The 6,000-nt window shown below is 46.6% G+C and overlaps 1 long non-coding RNA gene across 3 annotated transcripts in view; it reads left to right on the plus strand.

Annotated features, from left to right (window-relative positions):
• LOC139680590 (uncharacterized) overlaps positions 1–5,720 on the plus strand; it is a 29,659-nt gene extending 23,939 nt beyond the window's left edge. For all 3 annotated transcript variants that reach the window (XR_011699379.1, XR_011699378.1, XR_011699377.1), the window contains one exon: positions 4,102–5,720. This is a non-coding gene — a long non-coding RNA (uncharacterized lncRNA). The remainder of the gene's footprint in view (positions 1–4,101) is intronic.
• Positions 5,721–6,000: the final 280 nt, after the last annotated feature.

The raw sequence follows: 6,000 nt of genomic DNA on the forward strand, positions 1-6,000 counted from the left end.
AGGAGCTGCTGCTCTGGGTAACCTGCTCATGGCCGAAGGCATTCCCCAAAGGCAGGGAGCAGTTGGGCTGTGCTGGCTGGATCCCAGCTCACCACACATTTGTTCTGTGCCACACAGTTAATATTTTCTTGGGGACTGCTTGTATAAGTGATCAGCCTGATCTTGGTTTTAAGAGAAAAATCTGAGCCATGCCGCATTTCAGACAGCAAACCCCTCATGTCAGGGTTTCTGGAAGGCTGCTTTGCCAGCATTTTTCCAGAGCAGCTCATTAATTTCAGGGCCACGCCGGTACCGTTGTTTTCTTGCTGCTGTCTCTGCTGGCTCATGCACCTGGAGTCAGCTCCAGGTTTGAGAAGTGCCCTTGGAGGCCTGGTGTGTTTTCAGCTGCTCTGAAGGCAGCCCTTCATCTTTTCCAAGCTCCATGGAGCCAGCACTGCTGCCATGTAAACCCAGGGGCTGAAACTCTTGTCTGGACAGAGCAGGATCAGCAGCTGCTGTTAAAAAGGCCCAGAATCTCTCCTGTGAGTGGGTGTTATTCACTTGGTTATACCAGTCCATTCCAGCTGAGGATCTGTCCCTTTGTTTTGTGCATGGGACAATTTGTTTTCAATTTTTGTTTCTGAAAGGAAACTGTCAAGACAAAATTCACACTTAAAAAAATTAAGGGAAACAGCCCTTTGTCCGTTTCTAACAATCCCCTTCAATGACTAAAGCTGGAAGAATTCTAGAAACTGCAATAATTTTCTACCTTTGCTTTGGTTTTGTGTTGCTCTTGCATTTTATGGGTTTCAGATCCAACACACCAAAATATTAGCAGCCCAAATCACCCAGTTAATGCCAATGTAACCCAGAGATGTGTGCTCTGATGATTTGAATCTGGTTGTGCTTTATCCAGAAGTGGAGCTGGGACAGCAGGGAGCTGAGAGCAGCTTGGGCAGAATTCCCTCTTCTTGTAGCACACAGCCTCGTGCTGGCTTTGCCATCCAGGAGGGAATATGTAAAGCCTCCATGGAGGGGGTTCCCTGGAGCAGCTCATATCCATCCTTGCTGGATTCTGCCAGTGTCCCAATGCGAGTGAAATAAAATCAAGGGTGAGACAGCCCAGGTACCAATCTCAGTGAGCCCAGATACCTCTCTTGCTGTGCCCTGGGTGTGCTCAGGCTTCTGGTGGGGCCCTGGCTGCAGGAAGGTTGTGTCTCCCTGGGGCAGGAGCTCACCAGCTCTTCTTCCATAATGGTTGAGCAGCCAGTGCTTCAGGGACCTGGTCCTTGCCTGGGGCTCCTTCCAACTACAGAGTTGTTTATTGTCAGTCCAAGAAAAAAAAAAAGAAGAGAACTTTTGAAAATAATAACAGCCTGCATCTCATTTTCCTTTTAGTCCTACAAACTACTTGATGCTCATTACAGAGGAATTGATTCCTGAAATGAATGAAGCAGCCATGAGTGCTGCTTTCCGTGTGGGACTGCTGACACTCTGACTCGTGCTCTGCTTCTCACAGGCTCTGGCTTTTATGCTTCATTTAGGACACCAACATCATTAGCATTCAGAGGGCTGCTTTTTTATTATTATTATTATTATTATTATTATTATTATTATTATTATTATTATTATTATTATTATTATTATTCTGTTGTAACTTCTTCAAAGATGCAAATAATATTTGGATCTGAATCACAGCTCATGTTTTATTACCAAATCAGGGCAGAGGGTTTGTTTTCCGTTGACTTGCAAGCCCTAGAAGAAATTGTAGATGAAATTAAGGTGTGGCTTTTGATGGTTCTGAGAGAGTTCCCGGGGTTTTTGGATGCCAGGTTGACTGCTACCATGGAAAATCATCCTCTGTGGGACAGGTGAGGATATTCATATTGTGTTACACAGGGCTGGGATCTTTGTGTCTCCCGAAGCCTCAGAGTGGCCATGCCAGCTGTGTGAGTGTCCCTGGAGATGGCACAGTGAACAGCAGCAGCTCCAAACATGATGCTTTGCTCCGGGAGATCCTTGTGCTGCCACTCACATCTCACCCTCAACATTTCAGAGACACTCAGCCACTTGTGCTCTTTACAGTCCATAGGCAGGAACTGGGGAAAGGATCCCTTGCTGAGGGGTGCAATGAGATATTCTTACTGCAAGGGGGAAAAAAAATAAAAAGAAAAGCCCTGAGAGTTCTCAGAGGTTCCCTGCTCTGCCACAAACTCCTGGAAGCCCTCGAGAATGTCACAAAATCCCTCTCAAGGGCAACAGCTTGCAGGGATACTTGCAAGCCCACCACAGGATGGAACCCACCCCAGCTCTCTCCAGACAGAGTTTATGGGGAAACGACAGAGCACAGTTGTGGGAATCTGCCTGTTAGTTTCTCTTGGGTCCATTGCCATCAAAATTCAAAATACTGATCCAATAAAAGGGAAATGTTACTCCTTGCCCTAAGGACATGCTGGGCTGGGCTGGAATTTCCATTTGTGAATGAGAGTTGAAAATTCCCAGCCAAGCACCTGGCACTTTTTTTTAGCTGGAATGGTATAGATCTTTCTCAGATATTACTTACGCTGAAAGTTGTTGAGAAATCAGCAGCAATTTCCTAATTGAAATCCCAGCTTTATTAATTAATTAAAAGCAGTTGCTTCTGCAGATGGGTGTGAGGTCTCCTGCTGGGACTTGGATGCTGTGGCTGAGCAGCTCTGAGTGACCCAGGGATCACAGGTTAGGTTGCTCCAGTGGCTGAGTATTCCAGGGCTGCCTGCAGATAGCTGTGCCAGGCTCTGTTTGGTGGCATTCCTCTGTTTGGTGGCATTCCCAGTGAGTGGCAGACGAGCCATCTGGCATGATGCTGAAACTCAGAGCTCGCTTGGGAGGAGCCCACAGGGATGACAAAGCACTCCCACACCTTCTGCTGCTGTGTGGGCTGGGCACTGGGTGTTACTGGGCATTACTGGGCACTGGCACTGGCGTGTTCCTGGCACTGGGGCATTCCTGGACACATCAGCAGAGCTGTGTGTGCCAGTGTGAGATGGCACAGCCATGCTGGAGAGAAGGGACCCTGGAGAGTAGGGGACGGACTGAGCGGCAGCAAGAAAAATGAGGGACTTTCAGGGGCAGCTGTGTTTTACTAACCCAGTCATAATGCCCCTAAAAATCCTTATTGTTCTTGCAATGGTCAACTGTGACCTCCGGCACGGGGAGGCCTGGAAGGAAAGCTGAGCGCTCCAGGCTGGGCGAGCACGGAAGGGCAGGTGGCCACTGGGAGGGCTGGCTGGGGAGCTGGGAGCAGGCTGGGGCCTGGGGAAGGGGTTTCTGTTGGAGTGGAACTAGAAGGATGTGGTGTTGTGACCTGTGGTATGGAGTGTGTGCTGTGTATGACGCTCAGGGCACGAGAACTGGAACACAGAGATGGGGAAATGAATCAATCCGATGCTTTCTCTCCCTGTCGTGTCTGTCTGACATCCCCACCAGAGTGAAGTGCAAACAGAGAGATGCACAACCCAACCCCAGAGAAAGAGCCCTTACCCAAACCATTCTCCCCCCCAATTCCCTGTTTTCCTCCTCTTTCAGCAAACTGTGCTGTCATTGCAGGTCCCTGTCATGCACCTTTCTCCAAGCTTTATTCCTGCTCCCCTTTCTCAGATCAGCCCAGTTACTGCATGCAGAAAAGCAATTTGTTAAACAGAACCGTAATATTCAATTATTTGCCATCTTTATGCATTCTAACACTTCATTTGCATTTCTGAGAGCTTCTATATATTGAGTAAGAGTTTTTATTTTCACTGAACTCTGCAACAGTGTTCAAAGCTTTTATCCTTTAATAGCTCTACCTTGGGGTATGGATAGTCAAATTAATCTGGCCCCACAGGAGCAACAGTCCTTTCACCCTGTCTGCTTGGATTACTCATTCATTACCTTTCTGAAAAGACATTGTTTATGGCTTTTATCATTTTTATCAATTAATTGATATGTTTATCAATTAATTCTGCTTTATATGCTTATGCTCATAGATTAGAAGTGCATGCTTTTTTGTGGGTTGTTGTTTTTTCTTTTTGTTTTTTTTTTTTTTATTGGGTTTTAGTGTTCTGGAGCAAGATTTATTCATTTGTTGTTTGTCATTCTCAGGAGCATTTCAACTGCTTTTATTAAAGCTGAATTCTTTCTAAAGGAGAAGTGACTAGAAAACCTGAACTGAGTCCCAGGTCTTGCTTGACTTTGTAAGGCTCAGTGACACACTGAGGCTGCTCCACTTAAGGTATGGTATGAACCAGGAGCTGTGGAATGAGTGTCCACATGGAGTCATCCTGCCTGTGGAATGAGTGTCCACATGGAGTCATCCTGCCTGTGGAATGAGTGTCCACATGGAGTCATCCTGCTCTTCCCTGAGTCCTCAGCTGCTGTACAAGCAAGGCCTAAAAGACACTCCTTGTCCCAGTGACTGTGTGGCAGATAAGACAGACAATGGGCCCCTTGCTATCAGGGAAGGATGGATACTGTTCAGCCAGCTGGGAACAAAGAAACCTGGGCTGCTCAAGGCCCTGCAGGACTGTCCAGGAGTGTCCTTCCCTGCTTGCTGATTCCAGGAACGTGACACTTTTGGAACTGTTTGTGTCAGGACTCCCTGCTTTGAAACCTTTGATTTCTGAGACTGCCTCATTGTAGGAAACCCCAGAGCTGCTGCTCCTCTCCACCAGGATTTGTGCATCCAGCAGCCCTCATGCCTTCATAGGATGCTGAAACAAGATGGAAGGGATTGTTTCCTTGGCAAGACAGGAGGATGGAATCAGTTTATTCTGTTCTGATCCTGAGACCTACCAAGTCAACTGGACCCAATCACCTCATCTGCTAACAGGTTGCAGAGTAACTATCTACTTCTGTGGAATATTCCTTGTGCTGAAAACAGGAAGATTGGGAACGAAGGTTTGTAACATTTTTGGATGAGTTTCTATTTTACAATTTTTTATCTTTAGTATCATCAGTTTAAATAAGAATATTTATATGTAAAAATAAACACATTTTTTGCCCTGAAATACTGGAATGTGCCTCCACAGCTTCTTCCTACCTCATGTCTGCCACTGTGAAGAGAACCCACTCATGGATTTTAAACTGAGAAGGACAAGTTGGATCCTCTAACGGAGGATGTGCACAGAGCAACTCCTACAGCTCCTCATGCAGCCAGACCCTGAGGAATGGATCTTTTCCTTACATGCTCTGGGAACCCCACCTGTATAAATATCTGACAAGCTCCTCCAGGGCTCTATAACTCTATGTCTTGTTCCTTAAGGCAAGCTGCAAGTTGCCTGCTTATCCCTTTCCATCCTGTATGGCCTCTGTGGATGAAAGCCTTCATGTGTGTGACTGCACGTGGAGAACAGGAGAGCAGGCTGGTTTGGTGCTATTTTTATCTGATGTGTTCCCAAAGCAGCTCTCCCAGTGGCCACAGTGGAGGGCTGGTGAGCAGGTTTGTAGGGACACTTGGTCTGTGGCCAGGGGGTCACATGCAGGATCCCTTGTGCACATCCTGCAGTGGGATCCAGCCCTGCTGGGCCCTCTGTGACACTCCAGAACATTCACAACTGACACATGAATCCATTTCTCAGTGCCCAGGCTAAGCCACCAAGACTTCATGAATAAATCTGACTGGTTTTAGTTTGCTTCTTTTTAAGGTTCAGTGTCACTTAGCACCTCCAATTTACCTTGAAAAAAAATGCAGAAATACCTAAAATAAAGGTGTTTGAAAAGTATATGCAGGTAATCATGGGTTTTTTTCAGACTCAGGGGATGCCATCAGCTTCTACTGCAGTTCAGCACTGCCCCAGCCTTTCTTGAAGTTGCCATCCCTAGTCTGTGCTAAGTAGTATGAACATTAAAATAGACTCTGCTGAAATAAAACACTCCAGTACTTGCATGAACACACTTGTTTGCCTGAAGAACAGGTAACAGCAGATGAACTACACCTGAGCCACCACTTATGCTGCTTTGCACACCTGTGGAAGGTGCAGAGCATCCAGATTAGCAATAGTG

The sequence above is a fragment of the Pithys albifrons genome, chromosome 19 (assembly GCF_047495875.1).
Source record: "Pithys albifrons albifrons isolate INPA30051 chromosome 19, PitAlb_v1, whole genome shotgun sequence".
Taxonomy (NCBI): domain Eukaryota; kingdom Metazoa; phylum Chordata; class Aves; order Passeriformes; family Thamnophilidae; genus Pithys; species Pithys albifrons.